Here is an 18,872-nt window from a genome sequence, read left to right as displayed (position 1 = left end):
GTGGGGTGGCGGTGGGGTGAGTATCCATGTTTTTTACAAACTCTATAGTTATCCTCCTGTGCCACCAACCTTGAAAAACCAGTGGTTTAGAATATTTGTTGAGTACGGCTGAGATGGATAACTCCACTTGTCCTCCTTCATGTAAAGCTAAAAAGATAGAAAGGCATAGACTCTTTCCCTACTCTCTATTGATATTTGGGTTTGCTAAATGAAATAACTACTTTTAATTGGTGGGTCATTTTCCTCTATAGTCTAGACAACTCAAACTTGCACCACTAAGCCCTTGCCAGGTGGCAGAAAGCAGGACATTGGAAGGTATTGCCCTCCCATTGAGTACCAGCTCCACTTCACCAGCCAACCTACGAGACAGTGTTCCACAATGCCACAATGACAAATAGCCACATGCTTCTCCCATATCCTGGGTACCATCTTGAAGGGAGGAGACAGAACTTTGAAAGATATTACATTTCCTGGAGTTATCCAAGCAGAGAAAACTGAGTTACCTGATGGGACAGTTAAAATTATTGAATTGGACTGAAATGGCAAGATGGAACTAAGCTTTAGTTCTTTTCCCACATCCCAGCAAGAAGAAAGAAAATCAGCTCTTCTATAGACAAAATAACAAAGCTCACATTTTCTCTGTACACATAAGGAAAGGTAAGGGATTTTGGACCCTGAAACATGAGCTTATGAATATACACATGCATATATCCATTTGCATGTGCATATGTGGATATGCACATCCACCCACTGTAGACCAAGGCAGAGAAAACTAGCACTTAGGGAGTGCAGCCAACAGTGGGCCACACCTGGCATGTTCTGGGATTCTGGTGGCAGAGAAGGAATGCCGGCTTCTTGGGAGCAAATCCTGACATACACGTGTGGGAAATGTTGCAAAATGAAACTCACTGGGCGCTGTTGACAAGACAATGTTTCTGGGAACTAGTGCAGCCATTCAGTGAGCTGGCCAGACACAGCAGAGTTCATTTCAGATGTTTCTATTGTCCCAGACATGGGAGTTCTACTTGTCACCATTTGGTGTCAGCATTTTCTATCCTAAAAGGCCTCTGGGTTATAAAGCAAAGGCCCTGTTGGAGAAAGTCTGGAGTATTTTATTGTGAATAAATAACTTTATTTCAGAAGACTTTAATATTCCTTTTAGCCTTCACTGCTTTCTTTTTTGCTTTGTAATTGTTTTTCTTTTTGCAGAAAAAAGGCAGCATTCTCTTCATCTGCAAAGGCGAACATCAGAATTACACCTTTCATTCATTGACCAACAAATCTTGAGGACCAGCATCTTGTAACGCAGGTCCCTCCTTCTACAGAGCTTTTCGGATTCTAGAGGGCAGCATGCACAGGGCAGAGGCAGCTGTTGGAGGCAGCAGTTCTGTAGAAAGAAAGGCTAACCCTGGCTTTGAGCCTGGTTTTACCACTTAGCAGCTATATGGCTGTGGGCAATAAACCTCTCTGAGCTGCAGTCTCTTCACACATAAGACATACATAATAAACACTTTTCTTCCAGTTTTATCATGAAAATTAAAGATGTTGAGGGATGCATAGGCAGAGCACAGAGGATGTTTAGGGCAGTGAAGCTACTCTGCATGACACTTATAATGGTCATTATATGTTTACCCAAACTCATAGAGTGTACAACACCAAAAGCGAACCCTCCTGCGTAAACTACGGACTTTGGGTGACAATGATGTATCGGTGTAGGTTCATCGATTGTAACAAATGCACCACTCTGGTGGGGGTGTTGAGAATAGAGGAGGCTATGCATTTGTGAGGGCACAAGGTGTATGAGATATCTCTTTACCTCTGCTCAATTTTGCTGTGAACCTAAAACTGCTCTAAAAAATAAATCTGTTTTAAAAAATGGAAGGTGTTACAATGGTATGTTTCTTGCAGAACTATTCACAATAGGAAAGATATGAAATCAACCTAAGTGTTCATCAATGGATGATTGGATGAAGAAAATGTGATATATATAATATATACAATGGAATACTACTCAGCCGTGAAAAAAGAATGAAATTATGTCTCTTGCAGCAACATGGATGGAACTGGAAGCCATTATCTTAAACGAATAACTCAGAAACAGAAAGTCAGATGCTGCATGTTCTCACTTATACGTGGGAGCTGAATCATGTGTACACATGGACCTAAAGAGTGGAATAATAGACACTGGAGACTAGGAGGCGTGTGGGACAGAGGGGGAGATATTATAAAATTACTGAATGAGTACAATGTGTACTATTCAGGTAATGGCTACACTAAAAGCTTGGACTTTTTATAACTATGCATTAGACCCATGTAACAAAACAACACTTATACCCCCTAAGTCTATAAAAAATTTAAATATTAAAAATGGAAAATATTACTTGCATTCATAGGTACAAATTAAATAGCTGTTTAACGTGTAGGTAGGGGCTGCTCTGGTTGTGTAGTCTTCCAGCTCTGGGCTGTGCCAATAGCATGGGGTTTGGAGTCAAATCCAAGTTCCATCATTTACGCTTAATGGCACTTTGATGACAGATAATTTGCCTAAATCCTCTATATGTGCATTTAAATTTGTATAGCTATTGCCAATCTGCAAATTGCTCTCCATTGACAATATACCAGTTTGCACTCAGATTACACACCGGAGAGGTGATGGGTCCGTTGTCTCACATTCATCACACACGGTGTACTGTCAAACTTTGGGATGTTTGCAAATACGAAACGTAGAAGAAGCTATCCCAATGGAGTTTTCATTTGCTTTTTCTTCAATATGAGTGAGGTTGTGCATCTTTTTGTCTGTTTAAGGGCTATGTGTATTTCTATAAATCATCCTTTCTGTCTTTTGCATATTTTTTATTGGGTGTGTGGTGTTTCCTTATTGATTTGTGTGCTTTGCTTATATATGACAAAATTAGTCTTCTTCCTGCGTATAGGTTTCAAATACTTCCCCCAATCTGATTTCTGACTTCTGACTTGGTTAATGGTGGTGGCTTTTAAACGTGCAGATTTTTTAAGTGTAGTCAAATATATCAATCTTATTCTTTATGGCTTCTCCGTTTGTGTCATACTTAGCCCTTTCCCACTCAGAGATTCTAAACCCTAGGCAGCAGCGGGTGGGATGGGGTGGAGTGGGATGGTGAGGGGTGGGAATAATGTTCTCTTCTAGGTTTTTTAGGGATTTATTTTCACATTTGAATCTTTAATCCACTGGAATTTATTTTTGTGTATCAAGTGAGGTATTGGATCCAAGTTTCTCTTCCCCCAAGTAGCTTCCTACTTGTCCTAGATTCTTTTATTAAATAATCCATATTTTCTCCACTTATTTAAAACCAAGTTCACTTTTGAAAGAATACACAAAGGCCCATGACTTCTAAATTTGGCAGCAGGAGGATGTCTAAGCTGCAGAATGTTAGGCGAGGCTCTTAGCTCTTTCTGAATTGTATCTCTTGCTATTTGGAAAAAGAAGAAATAAAAGTGCATTGATCTGAAAATTTAATTCAACAAATAGCTGTGTGGGAGAGTGGAAAGAACACAGGCTCTTAAGTTAGAAAACCTGACTTCACTTCTCATATTGACTAATTGTAGGGAAGTTATGCAACTGCTGTGTGCCTCAGCTTTTGCCTTTGTAAAAATGGACCTAATAATGGCATCTATGCCGTAATATGCTGTGCAGTTAAAGTGCATTAGTGCTTTATAAACTATAGAGGACTACAGGCACATGGGTTGTTACATGAATTTTTACAAGGTGGTACACCATTGCCAGTTAACTCGTACAACACAATTCTAGATCTGTGAATGTTTCACCATTCTTGAAATCCTTTCACCTTCTTTGAAGATGGTTAGCTTATTTCTCCTTGCTGGAGAATATTCTGGATTTGCTATTTTTAGTTTGGTTAAATGTGTTTTCTGACAGCATCTGAGTGGCAGTGAGGGGTTGGTAGGAAAGAAAGAGGTGACTGGGAAGTTAGAATCATCCACTGGGTTGCCAGGGAGAGGGAGCTGAGGCCGCACTTGGAAGAATGATCTGGAAGGAGGTAGAAAATGGGAAACCACAGGGAGAATGAATGAGCTTATTCAGAATCTTGTACATATAATGATTACCTAGTTAAAGTTTTGTTTTATGATTTACTTTATAGCAAGGTTTTGTGGACTGTACAGAACAATGGTGAGAGTCAGTTAATGCAGTGATCGAATCACAATCCCTCCTCTTATTAATAGTTATTTAACCTCTCCAAAGCCTTCTTCTCATCTGTGCCCAAGGTATTATAAAGATTGAATGAGACAACATTCATTTCTCATGCTCATGTGACTCTAGATAGGAGGTTGGAGTGGGCAATTGAGAACAAACTGTAAATTCATGATGGTGACTTGTGTTTGCCCTTGGGAGATGCAGTAGAAACCATTTGCAATCAAGAGGTGCAACTGGAATCTGGACACTCGCTCTTCTCCATCCCATAGACAAATGCTCCACCCCACTTTGAAAGCAACAGAAGCCTGGGAGGAAGAAGATGCCTCTAATACCCTGTCAAGTTTGCAAGAAAGGACATGGGATAATGACTCTATTATCACAGGGGAAGGAAAAGTGTCCAGATAACAAGGGGTGGGGACAATGAGTAGGGGCTAAAGGGGGAGGGGGAATCCATGGAACCAGCAGCAGAAGGTCCAGGAGAAAGTGAAAACAGATATGGGTCACTAATTGAAGAAAAATGTGACTGTGATTTAATTTGTTGGAACCAGAAAAACTTGCTCTTCAGAGTTCTCTTCTGCAAACCTGGCCTTATCAGTCCATCAGTCTGGTCATCAGTCGATCACATGGTGGCTGCTGTCAATCATGGTTCCCAGCACTGGAACCCTCCACACACAGTATTACAAATGCTCACAGTCCTGAGGGAAAGGTGGCTCTAAAATTCCTTTTCTGTTCAGCACATTTTGTGTATGCTTATTAAGTTTTAAAAATTTGTAAACAAGGTATAACCAAAACACCCCACTCATCAGTTGGTCCAGGTGCTGTAACGAATTACAACAATATTTTCTCTCTGTCAGTGATGGTAAGTGAATTCTCAGGAAGTATACTGGAAACCAGCACAGGATACTTTGGCCTTTTTGATGGGGGTCACGTGATTTAATTTTCACGGTGAATTTTGGTTAATTCTGTACTAGTCTAGAGAATTGTCCGTGTGTCCATGTGTGTGTGCTCTCATGAATAAAAACCCACCCGCAGAGCCCACTCCATGGACCTGGACCTGTGCAGTCACACAGGGCCCTACATTCAGAAGACTCTCACCTTGTCTCACAATTTGAAGAAGGGGACTCTCATCTTCATTCTGCACTGGATCTCACAACACCTGTAGCCGGTCCTGCTCTCCATGAAATATTGGATGTTGTTCAAAAGCACAAGCAGGTTTTTATGTTTTAATTAAACTAATTAATTAATTTAGAGATGAAGTTTCACTGTGGAGTGAGGTGGCCTGATCTCGGCTCACTGCAACCTCTGCCTCCCAGGTTTGAGTGATTCTCCTGCCTCAGCCTCCCAAGTAGCTGGGATTATAGGTGCCTGCCACCAGGCCCAGCTTATTTTTTGTATTTTTAGTAAAGATGGGGTTTCATCATGTTGGCCAGGCTGGTCTCGAACTCCTAACCTCAGGTGATCCACCCACCTCGGCCTCCCAAAGTGCTGGGATTACAGGCGTGAGCCACCATGCCTGGCCACAAGCAAGTTTTTAAAAGTTTGATAGTTATCAGTATTATTAAAATACCTACGATTCCAGGATATAGAAAAATAATATACCAATGCATACAGGGAAAAACGCTTCATCATGCCAGTATACACAAAGGTCAAGAATCTTCAAAGAACAGCAGTAAAGAAGTGGTTTTGTTTTGAAAGGAAAAAAACTATAGTTAATTTTTTTTGGTTTGGGAGTACTAATCCTCACTATATCATACGCTGTTGTTAGAGGAAGTGAGAGAAATGAAAAGGCTGAGAACAGAAGATCAGTCAAGGGTGTAGAAAAGAGATAGAGAGGAATCAAGGAGTGGGAGACGGAAATGAATGAAGCACTAAGCCCTGTCGCTTTCTTTTGATGCAAAAAAGCAATTTGCATGGTCACTCCTTCTGATGGGGTCACCCTGATACTGATTTATCAGGGACATAGTTTATGTACTATCTTCACTGCGTGCTTTTAAAATTTTTGTTCATCTGGGCTTGCTTTGAAAGAGACTAGAAACCTCATCGTGGAGATATATTTGGGTTGCTGGACTCAAAGTAAAACCAAGCTGTGCAAGAGGCTTTGATCTCTGAACTTTCCCTATGCTTGGAGGCTTGCCTTAATCTGTAATAATAAAGTTTTAAAAATAAGTTAACCTCTTTTCTTATATTGTGCAAATATATCTTTCTCTACTAAAGTTTCAGTGTGGCTTTTCTTTTGTGGCCCCTGCCGTTTCTTTCACCTTTCCTTTTAAACAGATACATGTTCACTAAAAAAACGACTCTGTTGCTTTAAGAAGAAAAAAGTTAGACTCGGTCACTCTGAAAATGCAACACCTGGCGCCCATATTTAGAAATGTTAAACACACACACACACACACACACACACACACACACACATTAGCCTTTGGCACTGAACTGTGCAAAACATTACAGGAAGCTCATTGCTTAAGGGCAGTTGAGTTTAATCATTTATTTGTAAGTCAGTTGTTTGGTTGTTTGGTACTTAAAAGCACTTTTTCCCATAGAAGCAAAGCTATAAATGGTGCTTTGGTCCCCAGGCTCAAAAGACTGTTGGAGAAACGTCTGCCCTGGCTATGAAAATAGAAAATGATTCTGTGCTGATACAGTAATTGAGCCAAAAAGAAAAGCTAACAAAGCAAGGAATGGTTGGCCTTGAATGCTTATGCTCAAAGAGGAATGGATTTCACCTGATGTCGTGGTGGAGGCAGCTGGAGATTTCCAAGGTGCCTGTGGGTCTTTCCAATGGCCCAGGCTCTTTGTGTGTTCAATTTAAAACCTGAGTGTGTTCTTCATCCTCCACGCCAGTCTGCATCCAGCAGTGCTTTTGTGTGACTCCCATGTTTGGGTTCTATTTTTGGCTCAGAATGGTAAAGAGAGTGAGAGAGGAAGGGAAATCTTTCTGGGGTGTCTAGGGTGTTGAAAGAAAGGTGGTGTAAAGGAATGCAGGTGACCTTGTGGTACCTTAGCTCTCTGTGTTCCTTTGGAATGGAACATCTTCTCTAGCCACACAGGAAACCTCCTATTTGGATGTAAAGGTCCAGTTCACACATGTCCTCTTCTCTGGGAGTCTGTCCCCAATTTTCTGAACTTCCCCACTAGCTCTCAGTGCAGCTTTTCCACATGTCTATGAAAGCACACTTTTCATCATGTGGTCATGATTTATTTGTATATGTCTCCTCCACTTGACTAGGAACCCCTCAAAAGGAAGAAATACATTCATTTTTAAAAAAATCTCAGGGCAGGAACCTACACAACCTATAAATGTATGCTCCATTCATCTAAGTTGGAGCCAAGCTGTGAGCATTAAAAAAACAGGCCTGATCAGGCCTGTAATCCCAGCACTTTGGAAGGCTGAGGCGGGCGGATCACGAGGTCAGGAGATCGAGACCATCCTGGCAAACACGGTGAAACCCCGTCTCTATTAAAAACACAAAAAATTAGACGGGCGTGGTGGCGGGCCCTTGTAGTGCCAGCTACTCAGGAGGCTGAGGCAGGAAAATGGCGTGAACTCGGGAGGTGGAGCTTGCAGTGAGCCGAGATCGCCCCGCTGCACTCCAGCCTGGGCGATAGAGCGAGACTCCGTCTCAAGAAAAAAACAAAACAAACAAACAAAAAAAAAAACAGGCCTGAGGGAGAAGAGAGTGGGGACATCATTCCACCAAAAAGAGAGGTTTGGGGGTTATCGGGAAGAGATCTTGCACCAGAACCTGCCCATCTCACCCCATTTACCAGAGCTTCATTGGTCCAGAACCACGTGCCTCTTATCAATGAGGAATGAAAGAAGGAGACATTGAGACCATGTGTAAGCTACTGCTTGACAACTATGGCGGGTATACTTTGACGTTTCCCCAGCAGCCATTTTTCCCTTCTTCCAGTGACATCTCCTGATAGTCATGGAGTGATCACCCTAAATATACAGGCTTGGGTGTGTGCTAACCTAGCTCCAGGATGGAGGACAGGGTATCACTTTCCCTTTGTCTTTGGTCTTTGGCTCAGAGATGGAAAGACGGGCAAAATATCCAATCAGGGTGAATCTCATTACTTTTGAGGGTGCCATCTTTATCCTGCTGTACTTGAACCTGAGGGGCTGTGAGTCTGGGGCAGCTGGAATGGTGGTGTGGTGGTGAATGTTTAACAACTGGCTCTCAAAAAACAGCTCTGATTCGTAGCATTTGCCAATTCCTGTGGTGGAAACACCTCCACCATGCTGATTTCAAGCTCTAACATAATGTTGCCGACCATTATAGTCTTTCCACCGTAGATATAAGTGCAACAGATGAAACTCACCTCAAGAGCATAGACAATAGTAAAATGTAAAATAGGAAGACACGAATGTTAAGTATTTATTACATTTTGAAAATATAATTTATTGAATTGCAATCTTACATACTTTATTGTTTTCAAATAATGGCTGTGTTAGCAATAGATTCACAAAACTTCTGAAAATTTAACAATTTTCTCTGAATAGTTGATATGAGCTAGATCCAGCAGCCCACTGAGCCAGAGCCAGCTGGCCATCTTTAAGGAATAAATTTGCTAAGACTCACAGAGAGTGCAAAAAATGGCCCTAGCCATAGTGTTTGGTTCCTAAACTCTGCAGCCTGCTCAGATGCAGCATATTTGGATATACCAACAATTTCCTTTCTTTTTAAATCCAGCCTGAGTCGGGTTTTCTGTTACTTGCAGTTAAAAGAGTCAAATGAAACACAAATACTTTTTATGTATTTGACATTTGTGAGTAAAACCACCATGTTATGGTATATAGTGGGTTTGATGCAAGACAGGCAAGCCCCCAAACTGGGACTTAGCCTGGGAGCTTTCTTGGCATCACCTAGGAAAGAATTCAAGGGTGAGCCAGTGGTGTTAAACTGCAACTGTTACTGAAGCAGCAGTGTACAGCAGCAGCAGAGGTTCTACCCCATAGGCAATGTGCCCAGAGCATCAGCTCAGAGGTAGTGAAGCATTCATATTTATGCCCACTTTTAGGGTTGGTTTATGCAGAAATTTCTAGGTTGAGAGAGGTAACTTCCAGGTTGTCAGGTCATTGCCATGGAAAGGGGCAGTAACCTCTGAGTGTTGCCATGGCAGTGATAAACTGACACAGTACACTGTTGGGCGTGCCTTAGGGGGAGGTGCTTCTGCCACTGACCTATTTTTGCTAGTTCCTCAATTTGGTCGGTGTCAGAGCCCCGCCTCCAGAGTCCAGTCCCACTTCCTACCCCAGGTTGAATGGGAGTCCTCCAAAAGATAAGTCTACTGCCTAACCCTTAGAACCTGTGAATGTGACATTTTTTGGAAAGAGTGTCTTTGCAGATTTAATTATATTAAGGATGCCAATTTGAGATTATCCTGGATTAAGTGAGCCGGCCCTAGATTCAATAACAAGTGTCCCCATAAGCGACACAGAGGAGAGACTTGGAGAGAAGCGAGAAGACCACGGGAAGACAGTGGTGGGGATTTGAGCTATGCAGCCGCAAGCCAAGGAGTGGCTGGAGCCACAAGGAGCTGGAAGAGACAAAGAAGGATTCTTCCCGAGAGCCTTTGGAGGAAGCATGGCCCTACTGGCACCTTGATTTCAGATTTCTGGTCTCCAGAACTTCGAGACAATAAATTTCTGTTGTTTTAAGTCACCAAGTTTGTCGTTATTTGTTATGGCAGCTCTAAGGAACTTATACAAAGTGGTTATATTTTACCTGTACACAAAATATGTTTCAAATTTGTACTGTAATTTAAAAATAAATCCAAAGATCTCAAGATTTTAAGATTCTTTAAATTTAGGAACATTTTTTAAGTGGATATGATAATCACTCAGAGAGAATCACACTTACACTTAATATATCAGTGTGTTTTCCTTTGTATTGGTGTGTGAGATTATAAAACCTGAATCAAACTATATGGACAGTTTCGGGCCCTGCCCTTTTTTTTTGGTCTATTGTGAAGATTTTCCTATATAGTTATAGATTATTTGAAAACACTGTTTTTAATGGCTGCAGAGCATTCCACTCATGGCTATATCATAATTTATGAAGTTATATTATTGTTGAATGTTTACATCATTTCTAATTCTATACTGGTATAAACAATTCTACACTTAGGAAAAATTAATAACATTTTATATTTTTCTTTTAAACATATGAACATTTTAAGAATCCTAATACCTAGAACCAAACTGCCTTCTAGGAAGTTTCTATCAATATGTTGCCCTATCAGTGGCGAGAGCACCCATTTAACAATGCCTTTGCCAAACCTGAATTTTATGACGTTTCAAAAGCTTACTTTGGTAGGTTAAAAAATCAGTGGTATTTTATACTTGATTTAATTTGTGTTTCTTTGGTTTAGCGGGATTGTGAGCTGGTTTATATTTTTATCAGCCATCTGGATGTCTTCTCTTGTGAATTAACCTTTTGTGTTCTTTGCACATTTTCCTATTGGAATATTAGCCAGTTATGTATTGATTTGAAAGATAGTAATGTTATAGAATATCTAAAAAGATTTCTTCCTAAAAAGTGGCTTTCTATAAATATTTGTTACGCTTTATATCCAGGGTCTTCTCTTTTGTAAAAAAGCAGAACATTGAAACCACACAGATTGGCAGTCGTGGTCCGAGAGGATGGTAGTGACGCATTCAGCTCCCTCAGTCCAGCTCCACATACATTCTTTGATATTCCAGTCTGTCCAGTCTTTGGTTTGCCATTTGTTAAGAAGGAATTTGAATTATTCCACTCAGATAGTGTCAGGTTGGAGATCTGAGAATTTCCTTAAGCCATTTCACCCTAGGGGCCCAAATTATTTGGTTAAATAATTGATAGAAAAGCAAGTACAAATTTTTTTTTCATGAGAAATTTGCTTCCTTGTACTGATTCAACACATCTTGACCACAGACGTTGTTGTTTTTATACACACACACAAAAAAAAAACATTATACATGGGTCAGGAGTAAGGAGATCTTAGTTCTTTCTGCTCTTGTTTTTTTCTGGCTTGGGGTTTTTCTCTAAAATGGACTTTTGCAAGTCAGTTCACTCTCTAGGCCTTGGTTTCCTCATCTCAGATTTGCCAGATAAAAAACAGGACACTATGCAATATTTGGGATGTGCTCTTGCTGAAAAAGCATTATTTATCTAAAGTGTAACTGGGCATCCTGTATTCTTATTTGCTAAATCTGGCAGCTTTCTCTCAAGGGCCTATTCCAGATCTGGCAAATTATGACTAATGCAGTGCATAAAATGTAGTCCAATATCACAGCACTTTGAAGAAAAGGGAATCCAGGTCCCATAGTGCAGGGGCTACCATTGTCCAGTGGAGACTGTTCCGGGGATGATAGTAAAGGAAATGCAAAGGAAGCCTGGAGAGTCCAGGGATCCCTTTGGACAGTTAGGGAACTAAAAGTAGAGTTTGGAGGTAGGTAAGATGTGCAAGTGGAATCGGAGAGACAATATGAAAGAGACTGTAGTACTGGTGTTAATGACAGATGGAAGTTTGATTCCTTACTCTTCTCTTTGGACAGTCTGACATATACATTTCTGCTGGACCGTCTGCTCTGAGTACTTAGCAGTGACTTCCTGAACACGTTTTGAAAAGAACTCTTAGTTTATGATCAGGCTCCGTTGAAAGAAATACTGTGATTGGAAAGCAGGGCTTCCATGGCCATATAGTTCCCCATTCGGCATAGGTAAACAATTAGAATATCAATGATTTTCAACATCAATTCAGTTCCTGAGTTTGAAAAGTAGTTGCATCTCACAACTATTTTTTTTTGTCGATGTCTTCTAACAACTTCCACATTTAACTCAGAAAATATTTATTATGTACAAAGAATGGTCTAGTTTTGTGCTTGCCATAGAGAAAGACCAAAGAAATAGAATATAGTCATTTTGCTGGGATGTTTATAATTTTATCATGGTAACAGCATATATACTTATGAAAAATAAGTCAAAACTATGGTCAAAAGACAGGGAGATAGAGGAGATCAGAGTAGAGGCCCAAGTGGACTAGAAGGAAATAGGACAAGCTTCCAAAAGAAAGTGGCCATTGATGGTGAGTAAGATTTGGACAGGCCACGAGAAATAAGAAAATGGTCAAGATTGGAACAATATTTGGAAGATGAGATAACTATGCCAGGAGAGCCCCAGGTAGGATTTCTCCTTGATGGAGACAGCATTGATGAGGAGGCCTGGGATACCAGGCAGTTCCAATATCCTAGATGGCTCTCTAGAAAGGGTTTAGGGTTAGAGACATTTCAAGTCCTGCCATTTTTAAAACTTTTACATGAAATTTTCAAATATGTAGCAAAGTTGAAAGACTGGTACAATGAATACCCATACACTCATCACCCAATTTTGATCATTGCTAACATTTTTTTGAACCAATTGAAAATAAGTTATAGACATCATGACACTTAAAACTTACATTCATCAGTGTACCTCCCAAAAATATCCGAATAAGGATCTTCCTCTACATTACCACAGTACCATTACCATACCTAAGAACATTAACAATTCCCTCATACCATCTAGCATCCTTGGTCTTTAACATTAAGAAGACCAAGTGGTAGTCTTGTAAAATTTCTACATCTGGATTTTTAAATTATTATAATTGTTTTCTCTTAATGCTGTTCAGCCTGTTCCTGTATCCCCTTTATTTCCTCTAAACTTAGCAGGATCTCACATTCCAGTTTGCCTGGGAATGTCTTCCCTGATTACACCTGCAGTCCTGGCATAATTGTTGGTTGAGTCTTCTTTCCCTCCCAGAGATGCCCTACTTTGGATGATTCATTATGTGTTCACTCTGTATAAGCTGGAAGTTAGATTTAAAAGTTGATTAAATTGAGATATTTCATAGGTGAGATGTACTTCATCTTGCATCGGAAGCAAAATGGATAATGCTGAATTTGATCACGTGAGTAGAGTCAGTTGTCAACTCTGTAAAGGTCAGCCTTGCAATCAGCCAGCAGCCTCGGGCGTGTGAATTTGATACCTTGTGATGTCATAGGGATATGATGCTCCCCAACAACATTTTACCTACTGGTTTTAGCATTAATTGATGACCCTTACCTAAATAAATTCTTCATTTGGGGTTGCAAAATGGTAGTTTTCTAATTCTATCATTCATTCTACATTTATTAGCTAATATTCTGTGAAAATTGAGGATTTTTGATACCTCCTAAACACATCAGGGTAATTGCTTTATTATTCTTTAATTTCCAACTGATTTAATTTTTTAAATTTTCAATTAAAAAGTTGATGGAATAGTTACCTTCAGTGTTGGCAAATGACTTTGTTTTTTGGTTATGTTTTATGGACTGGTGGATTTTATTTGTTTCATGTTTTAAAATAAATTACAGTTATTTTTTTATAAATGCTCAAATTGTCCCAAAATTGTCTACTGGACCCTCTTTCAAGGATCTGCTCCTATGTGCCTCTTTCAAAGATCTGTGCCACATTAGCTGGGCATGGTGCTGTGTGCCTGTGGTCCCAGCTACTCAGGTGCTGAGGTGGGAGGATTGCTTGAGCCTAGGGGATTGAGATTGAGGCTGCAGTGAGTCATGATGGTGCCACTGCACTCCAGCCAGAGTGACAAGTGAGAACTTGTCTTTAAAAAAAAAAAAAAAAAAAAATCCAGGGAATCTATCTAATCCCTATCACTTCTCCACCATTTTCAGCTCCCTTCTCCCTCCCATGAGTGAGTACTTTTATGGCACAAGGTAGTCCAGGTTCACCTTTTATTTTCCCTGAAATCAACCCTTTCTTCAAGGAGAACCTGGTTCCTTTTAGTGGAGAATTCTTTTCTTATTATATTTGTAATTGAGCATCTTTGATGTATGTAAAATTTGGACCATCATTGCTTCTGGGACTTTTCAGTGTCTAGTGCTAGAAAAATCATGAGTTCAGATTGATATTTTCCATTAAATTTAAAATTATCAAATTTTTTTCTTCTTTGATTTTATATTTTACTTTCTTCTCCTGTACTAAAATCTTCATTGCTACTAATTTTCATACAATATACAAAATTTCACTTTGAACAGCAAAATCCACAGTTTTACTACTAAAATAAAATACTGAGTAAAGTTCAAGATTTCTTTGCAATTATTTTTATTCTTAGAATAAGTTTCACAGAGAATGCTCAGAGGACTGTGTTAAAGAGTCATTTGAAATAATTCTCTCCTCTGTGATATGTTAACATCTAAATTCATTTGTTTCTGTTTATTTTGTCTTTAAGATTTGCTTTTTTTGTTTGCCTTAATTTTTTTTTTTTTTTTTTTAGTTTATGTCAAATGGTTACCTAGTTTAAAAGTCAAAACTTCATAAAAAGATAGATCCAGGCCAGGCACGGTGGCTCACGCCTGTAATTGCACCTTTGGGAGGCCAAGGCTGGCAGATCACTTGAGCCCAGGAATTTGAGACCAGCCTGGGCAGCATGGTGAGACCCAATCCCTACAAAAATCACAAACTATTAGCTGGGCATGGTGGTGTCTGCCTGTGGTCCCAGCTACTCGGGCACTGAGGTAGGAAGATCACTTGAACCCAGGAGGTTGAGGCTGCAGGGAGCCTAATGCACTGAGTGACAAATGGGACTCTATCTCAAAAAAAAAAAAAAAAAAAAAATAGATCCAGATAGATCCAAGGAATCTATCTAATCCCTATCATTTTCCCACTATTTCCAGCTCCCTTCTGCCTCCCATGGGTGACTACTTTTATTAGCTTCTGATTTACCCTTCTGGTGTTTCCTGTTGCAATAACAAGTGCCTATGTATGTGTGTGTGTGAATACACAAAATGTATTCAACCAGTTTCCCATTGATAGACATTTAGATGTCTCTGATTTTTTGCTATTGCCAATAAAATTGCAATAAATGTGTGCAGATGTTGCATATGTACATATGTGAAGGTGTATCTTCAGGATAGGTTCCTAGAATTGAGGTTGCTTGGGTCATAAGGTAAATTCTAGTAATTTTATTAGGTACTACTGATGTAGGATGGACAAGCCCCAAATTGGGGCTTAGCTCCAGAGGGTCCTTGGCTTTGTCCCGGAAAGAATTCAAGGGCCAGCAAGTGTTAAACAGCAACTTTTATTGTAGCAGCAGCCTACAGCAGCAGCAGCAGTACTGCTCCTTGCAGAGCAGGACTGCTCATAGACGGTATGCACAGAGTAGCAGCTGAGAGGCAGAGCTACACTCATATTTATATCCACTTTTAATTATATGCAAATTAAGGGGGAGTTTATGCAGCAATTTCTAGGAAAAGGGTGGTAACTTACAGGTTGTCAGGTCATTGCCACGGAAAAGGGTGGTAACTTCTGGGTGTTGCCATGGCAATGGTAAACTGACATGGCACACTGGTGGGTGTGTCTTATGGGGAGGTGCTTCCAGCTGGACTTGTTTTAGATAGTTCTCAATTTGGTCTAGTGTCCAAGCCCCACCTCCTACCTCATTGCCATATCCCCTCCTAGGGGAGTATAACACTTTGCAAGCAAAGGGTGTCTTTTCCTCAGAGCCTTAACAACAGACACCATCATCAGACTTTTAGATTTTTGCTTATCTGAACTATTTCTTCAGTATGATTATAATAATCTTTCTCTTAATAGGAGTGTAGTTAAGCATACTTTTCATCCATTTAAAGGCCTCCTGCCTTTCATGTTCATGGTTTTGCCCACTTTTTATCTAGTCGGGTTTTTTTTCTATCTCAAATTTTAGGATCTCTACCTATTAAGGAGATATTAACCTTCGGTTCTGTGATATATAATGCAACTCTTGACTCCCAATTTATCTTTTATCTTTTGATACTGCTTATGGTGTTTTGCTATGAAAATATTTTATGTTTTCCAGTTAAATTTATTAAGATTTTCTTTTATTAGTTCTAGATTTTAAATCGTGGATAAGGTTATAAAGAAATTTAACTCTGTTTTCTTCAGGTATATTATGGCTTCATGTCTTACATTTAGATTTTTGATCCATTGGGAGTTCACTCTGGCAAGTGATTTGAGGTATGAATCTAAATTTTGTACTTTTCCCAATGGCTGTGCAATTGTACTGTTTATTGAAAAGCCTATTTTTCCCCATTAGATATGCCACATTCATAATATACTTAATTTGTTTATAATCTTATATTTATCTACATATTTTCTCATTACTTCCATTGGTCATGCAGCAATACCATGCTGTTTTTATTAGAGAGGCTTCATACTGTACTTTAATGTCTAGGAAGGCTAGTCCCTTCCCATTCCTTGATTTTCTTTTTCAAGGGTTTCTTGGCTATTCTTGCTTGTTTATTTTCATACAGAAATGTTAGAGTCAAGTTGTCTAGATCTGGCATGGGAGGAGGGAGAGGATCCTCTTGGTGTTTTTATTGGGATCACATTAAATTTATACATTGAATTGGAGATAATGGAAATCTTTATGATATCTTTATGATGGGACTGGGATCACAAACATATATTGAATTGGAGACAATGAAATCTTTAAGAACATAAAATATTTGCTCAAGTCTGCTCTGCTTTTGTTTGGGGACCCTTTGAATCCAGATGGACTGCCTAAGTAGAAAGACTGGGAGACTAGTCAAACTTCATCAGATAAAAGGTAACAGAAAATGATAATCAACAGCCACAGCATTTTCTACTGAGGACACAGGGCAGATAGAGTGTATTAGTCCATTTTTACACTGCTGATAAAGACATACCCCAGACTGGGAAGAAAAGGAGGTTTAATTTAACTTACAGTTCCACATGGCTGGGGAGGTCTCATAATAATGGTGGAGGGTGAAAGGCACTTCTTACATGGCAGCAGCAAGAGAAAATGAGGAAGAAGCAAAAGTGGAAACCCCTGATAAACCCATCAAATCTAATGAGACTTATTCCCTACCACAAGAATAGCACAGGAAAGACTAGCTCCCATGATTCAGTTACCTCCCCCGGGTCCCACCCACAACACGTGGGAATTCTGGGAGATATAATTCAAGTTGAGATTTTGGTGGAGACACAGACAAACCATATCATAGACCCTCACCTCCTGGAGGTCATGAGTATTATCTCAGCTTTCCACATCTCTGATACACCCATTCCTTGGATAGAAAACTGCCTCTCCACCCTTGCCTGCTCTTTGGCTCCATAATGGCCCTGACTGATGGAAACTACCTGGTCTCCTGATTTCCTAGGGCCTTGTGTATCTGCTTCTTCACTTCTGGGTGGTGGTTCTGACTAGTGGCTGGGTCATGTGACTGATGAGGAGAAAGGAGTGTTTGATGACCTGTCTGACTAAAAGGATGGTCACCTGCTGGGAATTAGTGAGGAATAAGACGGACTGTCGAGGAGATTCAGTCACAGTGAGGCATGAATGACATTGGTAGTTGGTTCTAGAAGAAAGGAAATTCCTCTGAGGTCCTTAAGAAGGGTCAGCAGCTGGAGGCATGGGGATGAGATTGGGGCTGGATCTCACTACCGAGAAATAGTAAGAGGCTGATCAGTGAACCAAGTGGGGGCCTGGGCTATAGTGAGAGCAGGGTAAACGTGGAAATACTTCCAAGGAGAATCTTGTTGGCAGATTGGCTCTGAGGACAGAAAGCAAAGGAGGAGGTAAAGATGAAGCACAGGCCAGGAGCTGTACATCCCAATATTAGGCTATTGTAATGTTCTTGCCAATAGAGGCTTGGCTGGATGCAATGAGTAAACGGTGTTTTCATCTGAGCCATTCTCCTAATAAAACAGATACGCACTCCATGCCAATCTAATGTATAGAATGTTGAGTTTACTGAAAAGATAAAATAGGGAACCAATTTGTCTCACAGAAAGTAAAACCTTGAGCCTAAAAGGGCCTTTGCCTATTTGCTCAAGTCTCAGATGTCTTCTCTTCTTCCTTCTTTCTCCCTTCCTACAACTTGTCTCCACAAAAAAGAAGAACAGAAAAACCACTGCCAGCATCTGCCATGCTTCCTTGTCTGTCTTTGCCTTCCGCTAGTCTCTTCTGCTGTTTCCTCCACTAGTTTACCCAGGCTTCTTAGCTTCCTCCCAACCTTTTTCCCTCTGGCCCTTCACTGGCACTGGCTGAGAAAACCAGGCCTGGGCCTGTCCATCCACAAGCTCCTGCCACTTTGGCCCGCATGTGTGAGAAAGCTACTGGGTCTGTGGTTGATGCAGGATGCATCCCTGTCCCAACCCTGAGAAAGGGGGCCAGCACAAGAAAGAAAAGGTAGGTGAATGGTTTGGGGGCTAAAGGCCCTAGCTCAGATGTCAAGAAGATGGGCAGCCTTGAGTAAGTTTTGTCACCCTTCTGAGGATCAGATTTCACATCATAAAATGGGAATGACCATAGTACCCTTTGCCCCCATGGAGTTGTGAAGCTGAGCCTCTTGGAAATAGGTTATAGTTCTGCATAGAACCAGATTGCATGGCACCAACATCACACCTTGCAAACTTCCTGTGACAGTTTGCCTCAACTGGCCCTGGCAAGGGAAAAGCCATCAGTGGGTGGGTAGCAGACAAGAGAGTGAATTGTGCCTGACTTTCCAGTTCCAGTGAGGACTTGGACTCCCTCCAAGACACTGTAAACTGCCACAGCCACTGAGCCCTTCTTTGGGAAGCAGTCTAGTAAAGAGAAGTCAAGACTTCTCTTCTAAAAATTCTGTGAATGTTTCCACTGGCACTAACCAGTTTCTGTG

General features: G+C 40.5%; 1 long non-coding RNA gene across 1 annotated transcript in view; it reads left to right on the top strand.

Annotated features, from left to right (window-relative positions):
• LOC108534478 (uncharacterized) overlaps positions 1-1,765 on the top strand; it is a 15,644-nt gene extending 13,879 nt beyond the window's left edge. The window contains exon 3 of the long non-coding RNA XR_001886992.1: positions 1,210-1,765. This is a non-coding gene — a long non-coding RNA (uncharacterized LOC108534478). The remainder of the gene's footprint in view (positions 1-1,209) is intronic.
• Positions 1,766-18,872: the final 17,107 nt, after the last annotated feature.

The sequence above is a fragment of the Rhinopithecus bieti genome, unplaced genomic scaffold (assembly GCF_001698545.2).
Source record: "Rhinopithecus bieti isolate Rb0 unplaced genomic scaffold, ASM169854v2 scaffold_425, whole genome shotgun sequence".
Classification (NCBI taxonomy): domain Eukaryota; kingdom Metazoa; phylum Chordata; class Mammalia; order Primates; family Cercopithecidae; genus Rhinopithecus; species Rhinopithecus bieti.
Note: the sequence above shows the minus strand (reverse complement) of the source record. Positions and strands in the feature narration are given on the sequence as shown.